The sequence below is a fragment of the Trichosurus vulpecula genome, chromosome 8 (genome assembly GCF_011100635.1).
Source record: "Trichosurus vulpecula isolate mTriVul1 chromosome 8, mTriVul1.pri, whole genome shotgun sequence".
Taxonomy (NCBI): domain Eukaryota; kingdom Metazoa; phylum Chordata; class Mammalia; order Diprotodontia; family Phalangeridae; genus Trichosurus; species Trichosurus vulpecula.
The window spans coordinates 121,347,110-121,370,165 of NC_050580.1; the positions used below are offsets into that span (position 1 = coordinate 121,347,110).

The 23,056-nt window shown below is 38.9% G+C and overlaps 1 pseudogene; it reads right to left on the reverse strand.

The window, feature by feature from the left end:
- Positions 1-1,637: 1,637 nt before the first annotated feature.
- Positions 1,638-1,746, reverse strand: LOC118830412 (annotated as a pseudogene).
- Between the last annotated feature and the right edge of the window lie 21,310 nt (positions 1,747-23,056).

Below are 23,056 nucleotides of genomic sequence, written 5' to 3' on the forward strand. Positions count from 1 at the left end.
TGTTTGATAAAATTCACATGTAAAACCATCTGGCCCTGGAGATTTTTTCCTAGGGAGTTCATTGATGGCTTGCTCAATTTCTTTTTATGAGATGGGGTTATTTAGAAATTTTACTTCCTCTTCTGTTAACCTGGGCAATTTATATTTTTGTAGATATTCATATATCCCTAAGGTTGTCAAACTTATGGGCATACAATTGGGCAAAATAATTCCTAATTATTGTTTTAATTTCCTCTTCATTGGATGTGAATTCACCCTTTTCATTTTTGATACTGGTAATTTGATTTTCTTCTTTCTTTTTTTAATCAAATTGACCAAAGGTTTATCAATTTTATTGGTTTTTTCATAAAACCAGCTCTTTGCTTTATTTATTAATTCAATAGTTTTCTTCATTTCAATTTTATTAATCTCTCCTTTGATTTTCAGTATCTCTAATTTGGTGTTTAATTGGGGATTTTCAGTTCGTTCTTATTCTAACTTTTTCAGTTGCATGCCCGATTCATCGATCTTCTTTTTCTCTATTTTATTCATGTAAGCATTTAGAGATATAAAACTTCCCCTAAGAACTGCTTTTGCTGCATCCCATAATTTTTGGTATGTTGTCTCATTATTGTCATTCTCTTGAATGAAGTTATTAATTGTTTCTTTGATTTGTTCTTTTGCCCACTCATTCTTTAGAATTAGATTATTTACTTTCCAATTAATTTTTAGCTTATTTTTCAATGGTTCTTTATGACAAATAATTTTTATTGCACCGTGATCTGAAAAGGATGCTTTGACTACTTCTGCCTTTCTGCACTGGACTGTGAGGTTTTTATGCCTAGTACATGGTCAATTTTTGAGTATGTGCCATGTACCGCTGAGAAGAAAGTATATTTCTTTTTATCCCCATTCAGTTTTCTCCAGAGGTCTATCATATCTGCCTTTTCTAAAATTCTGTTCGCCTCCTTAACTTCTTTCTTGTTTATTTTGAGGTTAGATTTACCTAGTTCGGAGAGGGGGAGGTTGAGGTCTCTTATTATTATGGTTTTGCTGTCTATTTCTTCCTGCAGCTCCCTTAACCTCTCCTCTAGGAATTTGCGTGCCATACCACTTGGTGTGTATATGTTAAACAATGATATTGCTTCATTGTTTATGGTGCTTTTTAGCAGGATGTAGTGTCCTTCCTTATCTCTTTTAATTAAATCTATCTTTACTTTTGCTTTGTCTGAGATTAGGATTGCTACCCCTGCTTTTTTTTTTTTACTTTAGCTAAAGCACAATATATTTTATTCCAGCCTTTTACCTTTACCCTGTGTGTATCCCCCTGTTTCAAATGTGTTTCTTGTAAACAGCATATTGTAGGATTATGGTTTTTAATCCATTCTGCTATCTGCTTCTGTTTTACGGGAGAGTTCTTCCCATATGCATTCAAAGTTACGATTACTATCCGTGTCTTTTTCTCCATCTCATATTCCCCCCATTTATGCTTTTATTTCTCCCTTTCCCCTTCCACTCCTCAACAAAGTTTTGATTTTGACCACTGCCTTCCTCAGTTTACCCTCCCTCTTGATTCCCCTCCCTTATTTTGCCATTTTCCACTTGCTACTTCTTCCCTCCCTTCTGACCACCCCCTCCCTTTTTTCCCCCTTTCCGCCAGTACTGCCTATAGGACAAGTTAGATTTCTGTACTTATCTCTGTGCTGCACTTTCAGCCACAATTCTCTAGTAATGTACTATAGAAATGATTCCTGGAAGTTTTGTCTACCTGCCTAATTATGAAGAAAGCACTGAGTCACCCTGAAGTGTTATCTAAATGAGTGGTTATTATTACCTTAGAAAACAAGGAAGGAGATATTGAAATTTAACTTCAAGCAGAGGGTGGATAACCACTTGTCCAGTCTTACACTGAGGATTCATCTTCTGTATGGTTTTGACCATATGGTTGCGAAGGACCCTCTCAACTCTCATATTCTGCGATTCTCTGAAATATAAATATTATTCAACTCTATCAAGAGTTTTTGCTAGAAAGCTGTAAAACTTTCCTTTACATTGCTTTCTCACCCCATAGAATATATGCTGAAAATATGTATTCTGATTTATGATTATGCACAGATCTAGGAATTTACATAAGGAAGGTATAGATTTTATGATATGGCACATTCTAAAAGAGGAACAAATAACCATAGCTACTTCAGCACAATCATTCATTACATAGAAGTGTTGACCCTTAAAAAATTATTTATTTTTTTATTTTTAGTTTTCAACATTCACTTTATAAGATTTTGAGTTTCAAATTTTTTCCACCTCTCTCCCTTCCTTCCTCCCCAAGATGGCATGCAATCTGATATAGACTATACATGTACAATCATATTAAACATATTTCTACATTAGTCACGTTGTAAAGAAGAATCAGAGCTGAAAGGAAAAACCACGTGAAAGAAAAAACAAAAAAATGTGAGAAAATAGTATGCCATGATATGCATTCAGACTCCATAGTTTTTTCTCTGTACATGAATAGCATTTTCCATTTTTAGTCTTTTGGAATTGTCTTAGATCATTGAATTGCTGAGAAGAGCTAAGCCTATCAAAGTTGGCCATCACACAGTGTTGCTGTTAGTGAATACAGTGTTCTCCTGGTTGTGCTCACTTGACTCAGCATCCATTCATGTAAGTCTTTCCAGATTTTTTGAAGTCTGCCTGCTTATCATTTCTTGTAGCACAATAGTATTCCATAACATTTATATTCCATAAGTTGTCTAGTCATTCCCCAATTGATGGGGTATCCTCTCAATTTCCAATTCTTTGCTATCATAAAAAGAGCTGCTGTAAATATTTTTCTACATGTAGGTCCTTTTGCCATTTATATGATCTCTTTGGGATACAGACCCAGAAGTGCTATTTCTGGAACAAAGAGTATGCACATTTTTATAGCCCTTTGGGAATAGTTCCAAATTGTTCTCCAGAATAGTTGGATCAGTTCACAACTCCACCAACAATGCATTATTGTTCCAGTTTTCCCACATCTTTTCCAGCATTAGTCATTTTCCTGTTTTTGTCATGTTAGCTAATCTGACAGGTGTGATGTGGTATCTAAGAGTTGTTTTGATTTGTGTATCTCTATTCAATAGTGATTTAGAACATTTTCTCATATGAATATAGATAGCTTTAATTTCTTCATTTGAAAACTGCCTGTTCCTATCCTTTATCATTTATCAATTGGGGACAGAATTGTCAACTCTTAAAGCTAGTCTAGACCTTTAGGATTTTTTAATGCAACTTTCTCAGATGAGGAAACTGAGTCCCAGAGAAGAGAAATCTGGATCTTCTAACTTCACGTCCAGGACTTTCTCTCACTATACCTTGCTGCTTCACTGGGGCTTGTGGGAAATTAGAACAGAACTGTTGGGATGGGAGGGTTGAGGTTATAGAAGTAGCATTCAAGTACTTTTTAAAGTATGGTACTCCTCATTTTAAGGGAGAAATAGAGTAATTGGAAAGAGTATATTGTAGAGGGTCTATAGCAATAGTTGCATCCATCCAAGGGTATGCTGGTAAATGTTTAACAATCAACTTCTAGGGGGAAAATGTACATATGACACACTTACAAGTTTAATTTATATTATTAACATTTTCTCCATCTATATCAAACCCTAATATGCAGCATTTGCCAATTTCCCATGTGTAAAACTTAAAATTTAACAATTGCCTCTTGGAGCTGGTTCAAGCTGGTTCTAGCACAGGTCTGGATCCTTCTCTAAAAACTGAGGAACAAATTGCTTCCTTTTGCAGCTGGAACTGAGCCCTAGCTGAGCAACAGCTTTCTCTTGTGCTGTGATAATCCTTTGGTCCAGTCATAGTCCTAGAAGGCCTGAGGAAGAGCGAAGGAGCAACCTGATCCCCTTCTCCCTTCAGGATTTACTGCAAGGGACGGAATGAAAATCAGTGAGGTTCCCAACAGTTAACAAAACATCAGAACCAACCCTGGTCCAATAAAGAGCAATGAAAATGACTAAAAAGTTGAAAAATAGTGTCTGTGAGTGATGGTGAAAGCTTAAAATGATGTAGCCTGGAGAAAGAAAGCTTGAAGGAATACTTAATAAAAGTTTATGAAGGATTATCATAAAGTGTATTGAGAGCATTATTTCCTCTCTCTAAAAGGTCAGGCTTCAAGGAAATGGGTTTCCATGTCAGTAGGATGGATATGTATGTGTAACAATCTTAACACAATATATGATGTTTAATGAATGCCTTGTTCTGTAGGTGTTGCTAGTTGTTTCCATGGTTAATCTGAGATTACCTCCCTAGAGATAGCTAACGCAAGGCTAAGCCATCTATGATACTGGTGCCACTTTATCATGAAAATCTAATTCTTTATTATTTTTCCTTCTCCCTCATACTTACCCAAAACCTCAACCTACAAACCAAACCTATGAATTTAAGAGCTGGGAGGGGCTTTAAAGAAAAAAGGGCCAGCCTCCTTATTTTACAGATCATTGTCATCATCAAAGTTGAAGAAATTGAAGTCCAGCTAATCATAGAATCACAGAACCTCAGAACTGAAAGGTAGTTCAGACATCCTCTAGTCCAAATTCTTGAAGACCTCAAAGATGAGAAACTTATTACCTGCCAGGTCAGCCTATTTCATTTTTGGACAACCTGTTTGTTAGGAGTTTTCCTGTTCTGTACATTCTAAATCTATTCTTTGCTGTTTTTACCCATTGTTCATAGTTCTGCCTTCAAAGTCTAATATCTCTTCCACATGACAGCTTGACCACAGCTATTACATTCCTCACTGTCTCCTCTTTTCCATGCTAAACATATGTATTTTTTTTCAACCAATCCTCATCTAGCATAATTTCTAGTCACTTCATTGGTCCTATGGACACACTCCAGTTTGTTAATAGCATTGATTTGCCTAAAGTCACAAAGCTAGGTAATATTTTAGGCCTTAGCCATTTTGTTTATGCAGATACAAAAAACCTCTGAATTAGGGTCTTTTTAAATGACAGATTTAAGAGCCAGAAGATGGACTACATACCAAAGATCCCTTTAAAACATAGTGTCCCATGACTCAAGGACTATAAAAAATTCTCCATAAGCCCTTTAAATTTGCCTATATTCAATCTCTGCTTAAGTCTAGATGGAGTTCTCTGCGTGGGGAAGAACATGCTTGGGGTAAAACGTCCTTGGAAATAAACTAACAAAAGAACATACTGTTGGTCCAATTTTAGCACACTGATTTGATGCCTCCAGGTAGTATGGTGGGATATGTCACTGAAGCAGATGGGTTGATGGATGTTTCCATCTGCACACTTCTAATTGATCTAATCATGCCTTGTTTGGGGTCTCCCTCCCCCAGCTCTCCCTTGCCATAATTTGAGATCTATACTAGTATTTGATCTCATCATCGGTAGTTAATATTCAGCTGTCCAACAGGGACATGGCACGTCCCATCCAATCCTCCGCTTTGAGTCTGCTCTGCACCTTGGGAGAGCAAGAGGTAGGGATGGAGGGATGGGCAGGGTCTCCTTGGAACCCTTTGCATATTTGCCAAGTCCTGACAGAGTTGGTAAATCAGTAGCTGCTTTCTGCCAGCTGCAGCCAAGGCAGGGGGTTGCTCTTATTACTGACACCATCCCTGTATGGATTTAACAGAAACTTGGTCAATAAAGAAAACAAAAAAACAAAACGAAAAAACCCTACTGTTCCTTGGGTTTAACCTAGAGAAAAAAAATTCTTACTCTATTAAGCATTCAGAGAAAATATCTTGTATTAGCCATGGGTAAAATCCTTTTCAACTATTTCAGCTCAGTTAAACCTTTTACTCCCCCCCTTTCTTTTATTTCCTTCCCCCAAAACCCATGTTGCAGGCTTGTCTGCACTGAGAGTTGGGATGCCTGAATTCCAGTTCTTCTGACTCCAGATCAAGATTCTACTGCCCCATTCTACCTCTCCCTCCGATATTCTATGAACCTCATAATAGAAAGAGTTTTAGGTTTGGAATCCAAGGATCTAGGTACAAATCTTGCCTCTGCTGCTTCCGTTGAATTACATTCAACAAAAATGTGTTAAGTTCTTACTCTGTGCAAGCCATTGTCCTTGGCACAAGCAGTACATGGACAAAAAATGACAGTCCATGGCCTCAAGGAAATGATATTTTTCTTGGACAGATACAACACTTATACTCTCCTAAGTTCCTTATTATTGTTGAAGGTACCACCATCCTCTCAGTGACCCAGGTTCAAAACCTGGGCGTCACCCTCAACTCTTCACTCTCTCACCCGGCCATCCATCCCATATATAATCTATTGCCAAGTCCTTTCAATTTTACCTTCACGCCAGTTTTTGTATACACTCCCTTTCCTCCTGTGCCACTAAAACCAGCCTTGTGCAGGTCCTCAGTACCTCACACCTGCACTAGTGCGGTAGGCTGCTGGTTGCCAGTTGGTCTTGTCTCAAGTTTCTCCCTACTCTATTCCATCTTCCACCCAGTGGTCAAATTGATCTTCACAAAGAACAGGTAGGACCATGTCAGATATCCACTGAGTAACCTCAAGTGTCTCCCTGTTACCTTCAGGGTCAAATAAACAATTCTCTGTTTGTCTTTTAAAGTCATAACCTGAACCCTTCCTACATTTCCAGGATTCTTATACCTTACTCCCCTTTTTGTACTTAGCAATATGGTGACACAGGCTTTTTTGCTGTTCCTGGCAGAAGGCACTGCATCTCCCAACTGTTCATTTTCACTGGCTTTTCTCCATGCCTGGGATTCTCCTGGCTTCCTTTAAGTCTTGGCTAAAATCCTGCCTTCTGCAAGAAGCCTTTCTTGATTCACCTCAATGAGAGTTTCTTTCCTCTGAGATTGTCTCCAACTTATTTTGTCTTTGTCTCATTTTATGCAGTTGTTTGCATGTTGTCTCCCCCATTAGATGGTCAGCTCCTCTAGAGCAGGGGCTGTCCTTTGCTTTTCTTTATATCCATCTGCAGTGCTTAGGACAGCCCTGGCACATAGCAGGTGTTTAACAAATGCTTATTGATTTGATAATTTGGATATGGGAGCTCATCAATATGGGCACTTGCTTCAGTGACATAGCTCACAACCCATTCATATCTGCCTATCCTGGGCAACGCTTGTTCAATACCTCTCGTAACTCTGCCACCTAATATGCCAGGGACCTTTCTCAAATTCTCTTGACATTATGTGGAAATTAATCATTCTTGACATGTTATTGGCCCATTTTTTTCTGGTCAACCATTCTCTTGATGCTGCTTTTTTTCCTGTAGAATTCCTCATTAGTAATGTGCTGTAGCCTGCCCATCAATGGGGCACAATACCCTCCCTGCCAAAATGTCCTGTACACAATTGCCATTGTGGGAATTGACTTCTAGTCTAGATTCATGCTGGATTTATAGGTGTAGATGTATTCTCAATGCCTAGCACAGCGCTGGGCACATTGCTTGTCAATTGATTGAGATGATAATTTTAAACCGTGGGAGCCGATGAGACTTTGAAGTGAGAGAATATAAAAAGAGAAAAGAATTGGGCCTAAGGACAGCCCCACTTAGTGGATAGGAGATGTACTTTCTTGTATCATCTTGGGAAAGTCATATTACTTCTCTGCCCCTCAGTCTCCACAACTGTAAAATGGGCAAATTCTTCTCTTAAGTCACTTCTAGCTCAAAATTCTATGACCTTATGAACTTTAAATGAAGATGAAAAGATAAAAAAATCAAGATTTACCAGAGAAAGGACCAAATCACTTGTTACTACTATCTGTCCTGAATCTTATACCCTGGGGAAATGGTTTTCCTTCCCTCCTCTCCATTTCAACAGGCTGAATGCTGGTAAATACCCCTCATGCCCATGGAAAAACTCTTTTAATAATGTAAACTCTCTGGGCAGTTTGACTTTTGGTAGTGTGATAGCATTCTTCTAGAGCAAGGATAACATTTGAACTCTGCCTTTTCTCTAAGTATACACACATAATCTATATGTACTATATATAGACATGACTATATATATATATATATCACCATACATTACTATATGTGTGTATATACATATATTCATACACATATACACACATATACACAACACACTCTCCGATGTAAACCACATTCCATTCCTGCAGCCCACCACCTCTTTGCATCATTTGTCCTCCAGTTCTGAGAACAACCCTTATAACTAATCAGAGTTCATGCTCATTTCGGTGTTAATTTTGTTTACATTTCTGTAATTATTGTTTATATCATTGTCTTAGTTCTGCTTTCTTCACTTTCCATCAACACCCTGCCTTTTTAATATCATTTTAAAAACAATGTAGAAAGTATTGGAGTCAGAGGGTGTAAAAAACAATTTTCTTCTCCAGTGGAGTTTAAGCCTGGATTAAGGAGATGTTGTGGAAGGATTTAGAAGAGGTTCTGGGATGAAACAGGCATGACACCCCATCTTGGGTGCTGGCTGATTTCAATTGTACTCTTTTTTGTTGGGTCAAATGTACCTATGGGCAAAAGCAGGGGAGATTTCTCTCCCTAAAGAGAAGACTTCAGGTCCTGGTTTTTGCCCGCTGGTTCTTCCTGTCTGGCAATATTCATCTATCCCACCTGATACTCTGTGGTGTAGGGCACAGGCTCAGTTCAAAGTTGCATTTTCTTCTTCATCCAATCCCATTCGAGAACGGGAGGAAATGTGGAGGGTACAATCTGAGTGTTGTGTCAAGTATCTCTATGTTTGTCTCGTCTTTGCGGGAGTTTAAAGCACATGAGTTTAAACTTCCTTAGCATAGCTACTTATTATCATTCCCTATTCATCCCTAGGCTCCGTGATCTCTAGAGTAGCCTGACTAGCCTGAAGAAGAATCCTACTTCTACACTGGCTGGCTTGGGTAGCAGAAGAACTGGGTTCAAATGCTGACCCCATTATATTTCTATCTGTGCGGCTTTGCTCTCTGAACCTCACATTGCCCTATCTGCAAAATCCAAGTATTAATCATCCCGTCCTCTCACTGGGTTGTTCTGAGGAAGCAAGGAGGGAAACAAACATCTATTAAGTGTCCGCCATGTTCCAAGCCTGTGCTAAGCACTTTACAGGTTTCATCTCATTTAATCCTCACAACAACTCTGGGAGGTATTCTCATTTTACTATTGAGGAAACTGTGGCAGATAGAGGTCAAGTGACTTGCCCGGGGTCATATGGCTTACAAGGGTTTGGGGCAGAATAAACTCAGGACTTCCTGAATCCAGGTCTAGTGTTTCATTCACAGCAGCATTTAGTTGCCTCTGTCAACTTCGATGTCCTTTGTAAACTTTAATTGGCTAAGCGCTGTGCTTGGCACATAGTAACCACTTAATATATTTTTTCCCCATCAGTTCATATGTAGTTGTGAGCCTCATGCTAAGCTCTCAACTTTGGGCTCTAGCTGCACTGCTAGCTGGCTTCTAGATGAACCGTTGTCAGGGCAGAGACTTCTGTCCCCAGCTCAGATACCATCTCCCTGACAGAAGAAGGCACGTTGACTGAGTGATTGATTCATCGGTTTTGCCCCTGAAATGCTGGTTTCTCTCTCTGACTTACTGCCTGGGCCCAAGGCTAGGCATGTTAGTCCATGCTGTTTCCAGCCATTTTCTTGGCCTCTGTCCCTTGCTTTCCACTCCTTCCCTGCACACACACTCTTTACAGTCTTCCAGAACTCTGTTCTTCAGCTGTCACCACTTGTTCAGTCTGGCTAAGTGCCTGCCACCCTCCAGCCTAGGTATCATCTCATATTACTACATCCTAATTCAAGCATTCACGGTATCCATCTGCCAGTTAAAGGCAATGCGCTGACTTGAATTAATCATTTAAAAACACTTATGATTCCATATTTTATCTTAAAAACAGATGTTATTATAACATCAGGTCATTCACCCTAGACAGCCATGGCCATTAATAGGAAGACTAGAAGATAATAAGAGGGAATCAAAGTCATTAGGAAGGTTAGAGGAGGTAGTGCTGGCTGCACCAACCACACAGAGGCAAGGAAGTAGGAAGTACACAGGAGTTACCCTTGGGAGTCACCTATTGATCCCTTGTGTGTCTGAATGTAATTAGCCATAATTATTTAAGGAGGCCTGAAGCTGGGAGTTTTGGTGTTTCTTAAACTCACCGCTATTGTTACTCCTAAGTAAAGCGTATTCAATGCAACCAGGGCAGGGGTGAGGAACTTGGGGACTCCAGGCCACATGTGGTGCTCCCCTTAATAAAAAGATTTGTTCTGTAAAACTTGGACTCTTTCAAAAGGCCATACCTGAGGACTTCTAGGTCCACATGTGGCCTTGAGGCTACAGGTTCCCCACCCCTGAACAAGGGTAAGGAGATAGTTGAGTTCTATTTGGGGTAGGCATAATCTCCCACAGGAGTCAGCTCCGGGTGTCACTGTAGTCCTGGGTTCCTTTTCTTCTTTTTTTACTTCTCTTTGGTCTTGCTGTAGGAGAAGAAGGCAAAAAGGCTATCCATTTCTCTTAGGAGCTAATCTTGTATGTATGGGGTTCCACAACACCTTGGAAAAAGAAGGCCTAGGGACCAATAATGAGGAGACTGCCTAAGTCCAAGTTAATTCTGTTTGTTGGAGGCTCCCCATGAAGGCTACTCTCTGGTCCCAACCTCATTGGTTATCTGACAGCTTTACTTAGTGGTGCCGTTAATGGTCTAAAATAGCTAATTTACTTCCCTAATCACTTAAGTGATTCCTGGAGGGTAACTGGGGCATCAGAAAAAATAGAGCTGAATAAATAATTACTTAAAAGGGCTTAGATGATTCAGGAATGATTCACCTTCCCTGAAATATAACAGGACAAAAATAAAATGAATTTGATTCAAAAACCTTAAAGAGAGGTGCCCTGGTCAAAGAGAAAGAGAAGCAGCCCTGAAGTTAGTCCCTCTGGGTGAGGGAAGAGGGTGTCAGATAAAGAGTCAGATAAAGAACTTTGAAGTTGGATTCAGAGGAGCTGGGCTTGAATCTGGCCTTTACTACTTGCTACCAGTATGACTTTGGGAAGGCCATTTCATTTTCTTAGGCCTGTTTCCTCAGCTCTGAAATGAAAGGGTTGAATTAGATTGAGCTCAGAAGTCCCTTCCAACTTCAACCTTCTATGATTCACCTTACTTGAACTGTTTATAGTTTTAGCCAAGCTTTCAAATAGGACTATGATTCTTTGATGTAAGGAGGCATCTCACTAAAAAGAAAATGGCTTGTGTGGCCCAGTGGGGTTACATTGGGATGAGACAGCATATTGTAGTCCTAATGAAGCATGGAGACAGCCTAATTAGCTGGGCTACAAGAGCAAGGGTGCTTTTACAGCCTTTACATTTGCCCACTTTGTTGAGGTAGTAAGGTTATAGTCAGGGTTGGACTCTTTCCTGGGTTATTGGGCATTTTCCCAGGGACCTATGAGGCAATGTACTGACTTATTTTATCTTATTTGTTTATTTATTTATTTATTTTTGCAAAAGGAGGGAACAGCAACCCATGGAAAATTTACCCAGTAGTCTAATGTCATAAGAATTTTCTAAGCCTACTTAGTAGAAGTCATGGGATCTCCTAATAATGAAAGAACAAGGAATAAGGGGTTGTCTAGTACAATATGCATTCCAGGAGGCAATCCCAACGTGAAATCCCTGAGTCAAAGGTGGTTAGTGATGGGATACTCATTTTTTCCAATCCACTATTCATTTTTGAGTCTTTAGTTATTAGGAACTTCTGTTATTTTCCTTATAGGAATTGGACTTGTAATTTCATTGGTGGAGGGAAATCAGAGATGAAGAAACTCCTTTAACTAGTGTAGGCTGGTACCTTCTCTGAAGGGCAGGTAGGTGGTGAAATGGATGGAGCACTGGGCCTGGAGTCAGGAAGACTAATCTTCCTGAGTTCAAATCTGGCCTCAGATGCTTACTAGTTGTGTGACCCTGGGCAAGTCACTTAACACTGTTTGCCTCAGTTCTTCATTTGTAAAATGAGCTGGAGAAGGAAATGGCAAACTGCTCTAGTATCTTTGCCAAAAAAACTGTAAATGGATTCCCAAAGGGTTAGATATGACTGAACAACAACAATAAACCTTCTCTGAAATGTATAGTCTTAGTGCATTGCCCAAAGCACTTAGAGCTTATAGGATTTGCTCAGAATCACACAGTGTGTGTCAAAGGCAAGACTTGAACCTGAGTTTTCTTGGCTCTGAGGTTGGTCCTCTTACCACTACACACTTCCTCTATATTTTTCTTCTGTAGTCCGCAATTTGATAAGAGTTAGAGTTCAATTTGATTGAGAGCCAGAAAGTTCAGCAGAGGTTACCTAGTCCAATCTGCTCATTTTACAGATGAGGAAACTGGGGCTTAGTGGAGTTATTTGGCTTGTCCAAGGTCAAGCAGGTAGTACGTGGCCCAGCGGAGACTGGAACCTGAGTTCTCAAATTCCAAATCCAACATATTTTCCAACGTACCAAAGTGCCTCCCAAACCTTTCCTATTGCTGAGTTCTTTTCTCTAGGACCAAGAAGAAAAAGTTTCTTTCCTCTTTTTAAGAAAGTCCTTCAAATATTCGAAGATAGAAATCCTGTCTCTCTTAAGCCTTTTTCTCTCCTCCAGTCTGAGCACCATTTCTTTCAACTGATCCATGCAGTAAATGTTAAATGACAAACATTTATCAAATACATATAATATGCAATGCATGCTGTCCAATCTCCTAGCTATTCTGGTCACCCTCCTTGGTCTGTTCTTCTGTTTGCCAACATCCCTTCTAAAATGTGATACTTACAACTGTATGCAATTCTCCAGATGCAGTAGAGAAATAAATTAGTAACCCATTACAATCCTTAATTAACTTGTATTGAAAAGTTTAAGAAAAGTATTATTTGAACAAAGGATTTAGAGCCAAGCAGTCTCCCATTGTCCAAATCCAAAGACGCATGGAAGGAAGCCACTTTCTTTAGGCCCCTACTATACTTCCAAACAACTGAATGCTTTATCATTTAGGAGAGCAGAGCCTGGTTATTCTACTATGGGACAGGGACTCAGTTGACCCAATTGGAGTCCATCTGAGCATCTCATCTAATAGTCTTTATTCTTAAGAAGTGTTGATGACTTTGAGAAGCAAATGGGCATGGCACATCTGGGGAGAATATTCACAGCAGAAGCTGACAGGCTCCAAACTTCAGATCACTTCCACCCCCCCCCCCCCAGAAAAGGAATGAAGAGATAAAGACCTTTAAAGGAGTGGCATAAGTGAGCGGGAGAAAAGAGTCTTATCAGCTATGTAGCTGTTCTTGCCTCTGGTGTTGTGGAAATTAAAGATGGTCACACCATTGGGAAGTGGCTCCATCAGCTAATGGTGCTGAAAAAGTACAGATGCTACTAAGCTTAGGGGCATTTCAGTGCTTCCATATGTGAGGTAGACAGATTGCTCAAAATACACTTGAGTGGGAAAACACTGTATTGAGAAATTAGTTATAGCACTCCTGTCCAAGCTCACAATTTGACTGACCTAGCTGCATTAGCAGGGGACCACGTAGATCTAGCCTAGGACCATAGGACAGATCAGAGCAGCAGGGAAGGAGCAGTTAAGGCACACTGTCATCATGAAAGGTAGAAGCTTTGGGGAGGTAGGCTGTGTCACACCAATAGTCCTTTCTTTGACATTCTTGCTAACTATGTCTCCTGATTCTTACCCTCACTTGAAATTTCCTTTCTTAAAATCACCTCTCTTTTGATCCAAGCTTTCCTACTTCAGTCTCAGCCCCTTAGATAGTTGGGATTCCTAAGAATCCTTGATTGCTCACTTAGCCCATCCTCTCCGCTGTACTTACTTGGATCCAATCTCTCTTTAATCTGGAAGAAAATTCACTAGCCCAGCCCCATGATTGTCCTAATCATGGGCATGTCCATTGCTGTAAGGACTATCAGAACATTATTTGATGACCTTCAATCTCCTTTCCTTATAGGTGCAGTGAAGACAATGGTGTAATTGTTTGCTTTCTTGCTCTCATCCTCTTCCCTCTCCATCCCACCCTCCCTAGGAACTCCAGCAACAATTGGAACAGACTGGAATAGACTCTCATCTATAATTTGAGATGCAGTTCAAGTGTGATGGAACAGTCAGGATCACATGAGACATGGCAGCTTCTACCAAAAACTGAGGACAGTATTCCAAAAAGCAAAAGATTCAGGCTTACAACCAAGAATAATGTACTCTGCAAAGCTGTGTATAATCCTACAGAAACCAGGGGAACCCAGTGTGTCAGACAAACCACTATTTTTCATTCACTCCTGGTACCCCTCCTATTCCCACAAGACTTCCTTGCCTAGAAATTTCTGCTCCAGTCCCTAGACTTCAGATTTTGGCCTCTGACCTTTGTGTTGGTATGTTTCTGATAAAGCTTAGCTTTGACCTGGCCCAGGCTTTGCTTATACTCACTCACATCCCAATCATAGTCCTTCTAGGAGAGAGGTTCATCTCATTTTCTATGATTCCCTTAATCATAGACACAGCTTTATAACTTTTTATAAATCCTATACAGTTTGTCTTTTGTTAATTTTATTATTTTCTTATGCTCCTGTCTTATCTCCCAAAATATAAGCTCCTTGAGGACAGGCACCCTGTCTCTACATTCTTTCTCCTATGTCAGCATCCTAGCACATTTATTTGCCCATGGTATAATATTTACCAATTGAATAATCATAATAATTCTTAAATAGAATAGCAGATGCATATAATTGAAGGGAATTACCTTTCTGAAAGATCCCAGTCCCTACAGTATTGAAATTTCATTTTAAATACACCTCTGACAATTCCTGTGGTCTCCTAAAGGTAGAGTGTAATTAGCTTTTTTGGAGAAGGAAATGGCAAACCATTTCAGTATCTTTGCCAAGAAAACCCCAAACGGGGTCATGAAGAATCAAACATGACTGAAAAGTGACTGAACAACAACAAAATCAGCTTTTCAGCTTTTTGGTGTAGTCTTTCACCGGGAGAAGAGTCTTGGTAAGAACAGGTCTTACCCAAGGAGATGACATGGAGTCAGATTGAAACAAAAACTAAACTTCCAAATCGATAGAATTTGGGGAGGGTTGCTTGCTTTTTTTTATTTTTGAGGGGAATAAATAAGGTAGATTGTGAGCTGTTAATGATGTGGCTAAACCTGCTTCTATACTTACCTAGGAGAGTGGCCCTGGGCCACCCACTCATGAACAGATTATCTATTCTAGGGGCTTTCTCTGCTAGAGTAATGGATGAAGTATACTGTTAATTCTCATAGCACAAATTTATATTCATTTATTCACTCACTCTTTCATTTATCATACAACACATGCTTATTGAGCAGACATGGTCCACTAGATTTGAGCTAGATGGTGGGGGATGAAAGCAAGAATATGACACAGGCCCTGTCCTCGGGAAGCCCATAGTCTATAAATAGAAAAATGCAAAATCACAGAGCTTGTAAGGATTATAAAAATGAGCTTCTCTAGCATACTATCTGCCTCCAAAGGAAGACCTGATATTTGTTTATAGACCAAAGCATGCTATTTTTCACTTTTTCTATCATTCTTTTTATTTTATGCAAGTTTTCTTCACAAAATGACTAATATGGAAATGCTTTACATGATTGCACATGTATAACCTATTTCTGATTGCTTATAACCCCAGGGAGGAGGGAGGGGCAGGGAGAGGGAAGGAGGAAGAGATAGAATTTGAAACTCAAAAATTAAAAACCCCACAAATGCTTAAAATTGTGCAATTTGGGATATATATATGTATATATATACACACACATATACACACACACATATATACACGCGTACACACATATAATATACATACGTATACAAATATACATGCATATAAATATACATACACATATATACATATACATACATACACATATATACATATACATACATACACATACACACACACACATATATAGATATAGATATAGATATATACACATACATACACATACACACACCTATATTCACCTCCCCCTCAAAATCAGCTTTTTCTGAGGGTTCTTAACTTGTCCTCAATGGACTTCCAAGGGGTCAATAGATAGATTTCAAAGGGGTCTATGAACTTGAATTGGAAACAATACTGTATCTTTATTTGCCCTAACCTTAGGTTTTTCTTTACAGTCGTATGTATTGTTATTCTTTTAAAATCTTATTCTGAAATGAGGGTCAATAGGCTTCACCAGATTTGCAAAAGGGCACCAAAAACAGATATGACACCAAAAGAGGTGAAGAATCTTTGATCCAGTTCAACTTTCCCATTTCTGACTGAGAAAATAAGGCTCAGATTTGACCAAGGTCAGACAACTAGCTAATGGTAAAGCTCAGGGCTTTCATCTTAACTCTTTATCCTTGAGCATTTTCCCCTCCAACACCCTGAAATTCACTTCTTCTTAGCTCCACCCCTCTCCCCAACACCACTTAACTGCATGCTGCAGATAATCTGGGCAGGTACTCCAGAGGGAGATGGATGGGTCACAGTGAAAATTATTTTATTATCTGTAGGATCCTCACATCAGGAACAAGAATTTTCTGCTTAGTGTATATTTTTAGTTGAGGTTATCTTGTTTCACATAAATAGTACACATTTTCGTCAAAGGCCTTATTTCCCTACTCTCTTGAGTCACCTGCTAATGCTTCTCCATTCCATGCCTTCACACATTATATAGAAGTGTGAAAAGCAGCTTCAATTTTGAGACAGTTTCTCCCTTCTAAATTTTACGCCATCGACTACAATGTGATGAATGGGGCATTGACCTTTTCCCAGTTTTCTTTCCAAATCACATTGCTTTGGGTTAAGGTACTAAGAGTTAATGTTAAATACAAATGTTACCTAAAAAGAGGGGTATATTAAGCTATTGTCAATGATCAACATATTTATATAGATTTATTTTAACTGGATACCTGCTCTTCTATTTAAGAGTTATTACAATTATTCAATTGGTAAATATTATACCATGGGCAAATAAATGTTCTAGGATGCTGACATAGGAGAAAGAATGTAGAGACAGGGTGCCTGTCCTCAAGGAGCTTATATTTAGGGAGATAAGACAGGAACATAAGAAAATAATAAAATTAACAAAGGACAAATTGTATAGGATTTTTAGTAAAAGAAAATGAGGTATTGCCCCTACCATAGAAGGGACTCTGGGAAAATAGAGGCTGCCCATTCTCTTACCTTCTGTAGTGTAGCTAGGTAAGGAGTAAAGGTATGACATAGAGCCTATATAGAGAATGGAGGCAGGACATGTGCTCTGTTCTATTAAAGGGGTAGTTTTATAAAAATGAGCTTCATTACCTGTAGTTCATCTATTGATCCTGTACTGACCTTCCTGGCTTGATTTTCTTTTTTACTTTCTAATTTTATTTATGGTTTCTTCATGCTTTACTACATGGTCAATTTTCATAAAGATACTGTTGCTGCTAAAAATAATAGGCATATACTTTAATATCACTTTTCAAAAATTGCTGTGTCTAACAAATCTAGTTTTTAAACATTCTGTTCAGAGCTACAATTTCCATCTTGTTTTTCTTTGTTTGCTTTAAGAATTCCTAAATGAGAAATCCTAAAGTCACTTTTGAGGCAACTAGATGGCACAGTGGATAGAGTGCGGGGCATGGAGTCAGAAGGACTCTGCTTCCTGAGTTCAAATCTGGCTGTGAGCCTGGGCAAGTCACAACTCCATTTGCCTCAGTTTCCCATCTGTAAAATGAGCTGGAGAAGGAAATAGCAAACCATTCCAGTATCCTTTCCAAGAAAACCTCAAATGGAGTCATGAAAAATAGGACATGATTGACAACAACAACAAAATCACTTATCAGTCTGCTTGCTGTTCCCTGTATCCAATATTCCATCTCCCACCTCCATGACTTTGCCCATGCTTTTTTTTTCCTACATGTGTAGAATTGTGTAGGACAATTTTCCTTCAGCTCTCTCTACTTGGTAGAATCCTTAACATCCATTTTCTTTTGTATCTAGCGTGATGCTTTGTACACAACCCTCAAAAGGAATCTTTATTTCTTGCTGTATAGCTATTTATTCAATCAACAAATCAACAGATATTTATATGGGCTAAGAACTCTGCCAGGTTCTGGGAATAAAAAGAAAGATGAAACAATAATAACTAGCACTTCTATAACTAAAGTTTGTTTAATACATCACATACATTTTTTCATTTGATCCTACTGACAACCTTGTAAGGTTAGGTGCTATTGTTATCCCCATCTTATTTTATTATTTTTTTTGGAGAGGGGAAGCAAGGCAATTGGGGTTAAGTAACTTGCCCAAGGTCATACAGCTAGTAACCGCCAAGTGTCTGAGGCCAAATTTGAACTCAGGTCCTTCTGACTCCAGGGCTGGTGCTCTATTCACTGTGCCACCTTGCTGCCTCCCCATCCCCATTTTAGATAAGGAAATTAATGCCAGAGAGATGATATGATTTGCCTACGTTTACACAACTAGCAAGTCTCTGAGGCAGCATTCAAACTCAGTTCCTTCTGATTCCAAGCACTTGGAATCTACTGCACTACCACCTAGCTATAAAACAAAATAGTTCCTGCCCTCAGCTAACATACATTCTGTGAAGGGAAACAACATATCCACATAAAACAAGTTAATACTAAATAGGGTCAAATGAACACAATGTAATTGGGGGATCGGGCATCAGGAGTAATTGCTTAGAACAAGAATAGTCTCAGATCAGCTGAAATTTGGAGGAAGCAATGGATTCTAAGAGTTAGAGGTGAAGAGTGAGTGCATTCCAGGCATGGGGAGAGCCTGTGCAAAGGTATAGGGATAGAAGAAGGAATGTTGTATGTGAAGAAGGGCAAGTAGTCCCACTTGGCTAGTATGTAACGCATGCATAGGAGAGTGGTGCCTGGAACAGTAGGTTTGAGCGAAATATCAAAAAGCCTTGAGTGTCAAACCCAGGACTTTGTATTTGGTCCTAGAGGAAATAGAAACCCATTGGAGCTTTCTGAGCAAGGGAGTGATATGGTCAGATCTGTATTTTAGGAATATAATTTTGGCAGCTATGTAGAAGATGGTTTACAATACAGTACAAATACAATTCGGTGCAATGCAATACAAATATAATACAATACAATAAACGTATTAAGAGATGGCTCAGTAGAGAGCTCTGGGCCTGGAGTCAAAAAGACCCGTGTTCAAATCTGGCCTCGGACACTTATTAACAGTGAGATCCTGGACGCTTGGTATCGACTGTGAGACATGGGAGACACTGGTAGAGGATTGTCCAACGAGGCGTACCTGCATCAAAGAAGACACTGTGCTGTACAAGCAAAGCAGCATTGTAGTAGCTCAAAGGAAATGTGAGATGCACAAATTTAGAGAAAAATCCCTCCCAAATGGTCGCATGGACTATTTGTGCCTGGGCTAGTATTGGTATGATCAGCCACACCGGGATACACTGTACATTGACCCTGACATAGTGATGTCATTTTGGTCCTCTTCAATTATGAAAGACAAACAACAATGACCCTGGGCAAGTCACTTAAGCTCAGTTTACCTTAATCCACTGGAGAAGGAAATGACAAACCACTCCAGTATCTTTGCCAAGAAAATCCCATAGACAGCACTGGCATGTTGTGGTCCAAGGGGTCAGGAAGAGTTGGACATGACTGAGAGACTGAACAACAGCAATGTGCCAGGCACTGTGCTAAATAGTGGGGATATGAATAAGAAAAAGAAAGATGTTCCCTGCCTTCCAGGAGTTTATAACATAACCGGGAAGATCTCACACAAAAGAAAGAGTGGAAAAGCAGGAGAGGGAAGGTTGAGAGAAGGAGAAGGTACCTTGCCTGGGGCAAGTAGTGGAACTGGTGGTAAATGGCTGGGCTGTGAGTCCTTTTTAAATGGAGGTTTAGGAAGGAGTTTTTCCACTTCGACCTCTGACCCTCTAATCAGATGTCAGATCAGAGGCTGAGGGTACTCATGAGGTATGCGTAGGAAAGCTGATCCAGTTAGATGATGAGGTTCCTGGTTGATGGTTTTTGGAGTGACTGGAGGTAGAAAAAAACAACTAGAAAGCCATTGCAATAGTTGAGACAAGAGGAGACAAGGGTGTACTGTAACTGTGTGAGTTGTGAGATGTGGAGGCAGAATAGGTAAAGCTTGACATCTGATTATTTATGAGGGGTTGGAAGGGAAGGGAAGAGAAGAGGGAAGACTCATGTATGTATGTTTTGTATACCCCCATAAGACTGTGAGCTCCATGGTGACCAGAACTTATTTTATTTTAATTTTATTTTACACATATACATATATATTTACATATATTTTACACTAGTTCTCTGCACCTAGTATACAGTTGATAAATTGCTGTTAAATAAACAGGTAAGTAGGGCAAGGCATTGCAGTGGTTAGAGTATTGGGCCTGAAGTCAGGAAGACTCATCTTCCTGTGCTCAAACCTGGCCTTATTAGCCGTGTGACCCTGAGCAAGTCATTTAACCCTGTCTGCCTCAGTTTCCTCATCTGTAAAATGAACTGGAGAAGAAAATGGCAAATCACTCTGGTACATCTGCCAAGAAACTCCAAAAGGGGCCACAATTTTAATCACTTGATTAATTTTGTATTATGGGCATTCTTTGTAACTACTAAAGTGGATGAAATCACTGTGAAAGTCATTTAACCTTGCTGTGACTCAATTTTCTTCTACTTTACATCAGGTATACTACTAGATGAAGTTATGGAAGTTCCCTCCTCAGAATTTATTTTCAGGTCAAGGTAGATAATTTTTTGCCTAGAAGACTATAAGTATAATTATTCCTTGAAAGAGGAAATATTTAAAGTCTCTTCTATTTATGATGAACTTTGAGTAACTTAGGGGAAAGATGCCTACTTTCATTGTAGTATATAAAATATCTTCCTTTTACATATTTTAATATCAGTCCAAAAATCACCTGCCATAGGGTTACTACAATTAGACAAAATCAGTTATTTTTCCTTTCTTTCCAGGTATATAATAGTTGCAAGATGATAAAATTCAAGAAGATGTACTTCATTTCTTGTAATCAATTAATTATTCTTCTATGGCTGCTCGGTAAGCTAGAGGCCATTTTCCCCCTTCTTTATTAAATCCAGTGCCAATTCCTCAAATTGAAGTGAATGGCCTTCTACTCCTTGAAGCCAATTATTGCCTCTTGTTGTTTGTTAATTGTGCTGAGACCATTTACAGAAGAAAGAAGACAAAAGAGAGTCTCTAAACTAAATGAGAATATACTGTGGTGTGATTTTTGGATTATACCATATTGGTAGAAGGTTCCAGTGACAAATAGATTGAACTTGGAATTGGGAGGTCTTGATTCCACCACTGATTAGCTGTATGAACTTGGCCAAATCTTTTAAACTTTCTAAACCTCAGGTGCAAAATGGTAGTAGTACTGTGACCTATCTCTAGGCTTGATATAGGGATGGAACATTATAGCATATGGGAAAGTACTTGGAAATAGTAAAGTGCTATACAAATGAGTTATTACCATTGAAAATGTGAAGCATTATTGCTTGGGAGGATAATTCTGGCAACTAAGGCTCTCAAAATTTTTGGATTCCTTTGGATTGCAATTTGTTCTCCTTCTTTTTAGATCACTTTCATTATTATCACTCGAGCCTTAACTAGGAAAGCTCAATCAGTCCTTTGCCTCAGGGACTAACATCTAAGAGGATACAAGGTAGTTCAGAGATAGCCGATTCCCTAGCTATTATGGGAGCCTAGTAAGATTTATTTCACTGGCAATATCTAATTTTGTATTGTCCTTTGGTCTACTGATGTTTTCACTCTCCTCCCCTCCCTTTGGGTGGTCTCTCCTTAATACTCCCAACTGCCACCCTACCCCTCCAACTATAACACAAGATGGACAAATTCTTACCACTCTAATCATAATTAGCATAAAACACTTATTTAGCATATATTGTTATATGGCCTTATAGAATCATAGAATGTTTATATTAAGAAAAATGCTTAGATTTCAGTACAATTTACTCATTTTATAATGGGATATAATGAAGTACATTTCTGATGTTATCAGTACCATGAAGAAGTCTGAAACCAAGCACTGAAAATGACAATTTTTTATCAGGATAGACAACAAAAATAGACAAGATGTCATAATAGGTAATCGACCTTGGAGTCTGGGCTCAAATCCCATAACTGACATATACTGACTAATCACTTACCCTAGGCAAGTTACAACTTCCCAGGCAGCTTTCTAAGACTATAAGTTGAAGGACTTTTGCATACCTCCATTGGTAAAAGGAGTTTCTTCATCAGAAGTTATCTATCCAGAGTGTCCCAAAGATCTCAGTGGAGATTTAAGTTATTTAAAGTTTAAATAGTTTGAAACTTAAAGATTTTTAAGCTATTAAAGCTTAAATAATTTAATTATTAAATTATTTCAATAGATTTAAATTAAATTATTTAATTATTAAAGTTTAATTAAAGTTGGACTAATTAAATCACATCTGAACTAAAAAAACTTACTATGACTATTACACATACACACATTTACATTCACATATTAGGAAAGATAGGCTACTGTGATGGGGAAAAGCTAGTTTTATCCTTGCATTTAAGATGCCCATAAAGATTGAGTTCCCTTTCTGCTATAGAGATGTTTAATTTGCAACTGATAAAAGATAACACAATCAATATTCCCTCTCTTCCCTTTTAGGGCATGATCAGAAAAAAAAACAATCATATGTGAGCAGCAAACTATGATGTTTGAGTATTTAGAAACTGAGTTTCATATTATAATTGAATAATCTGACATATATTTATTGTCATTCATCAACATAGAATCATAGGATCTCCAAGTTGGCAGGGACTTCAAATGGCATCTAGTTAATTCCATACCCACATGACTGAGAATATCCTCTATAACATCTGATGGCTATCCAAAGAGGGAGAAGGCCCTGCCTTTTGAAGTAGTCCATTGTACTTTTGGACACCTCTAGTTAGGAAGATTTCCTTACATCAAGTCAAAACCTACCACTCACAACCTCTGTCTGTTGTTCCTGGTTC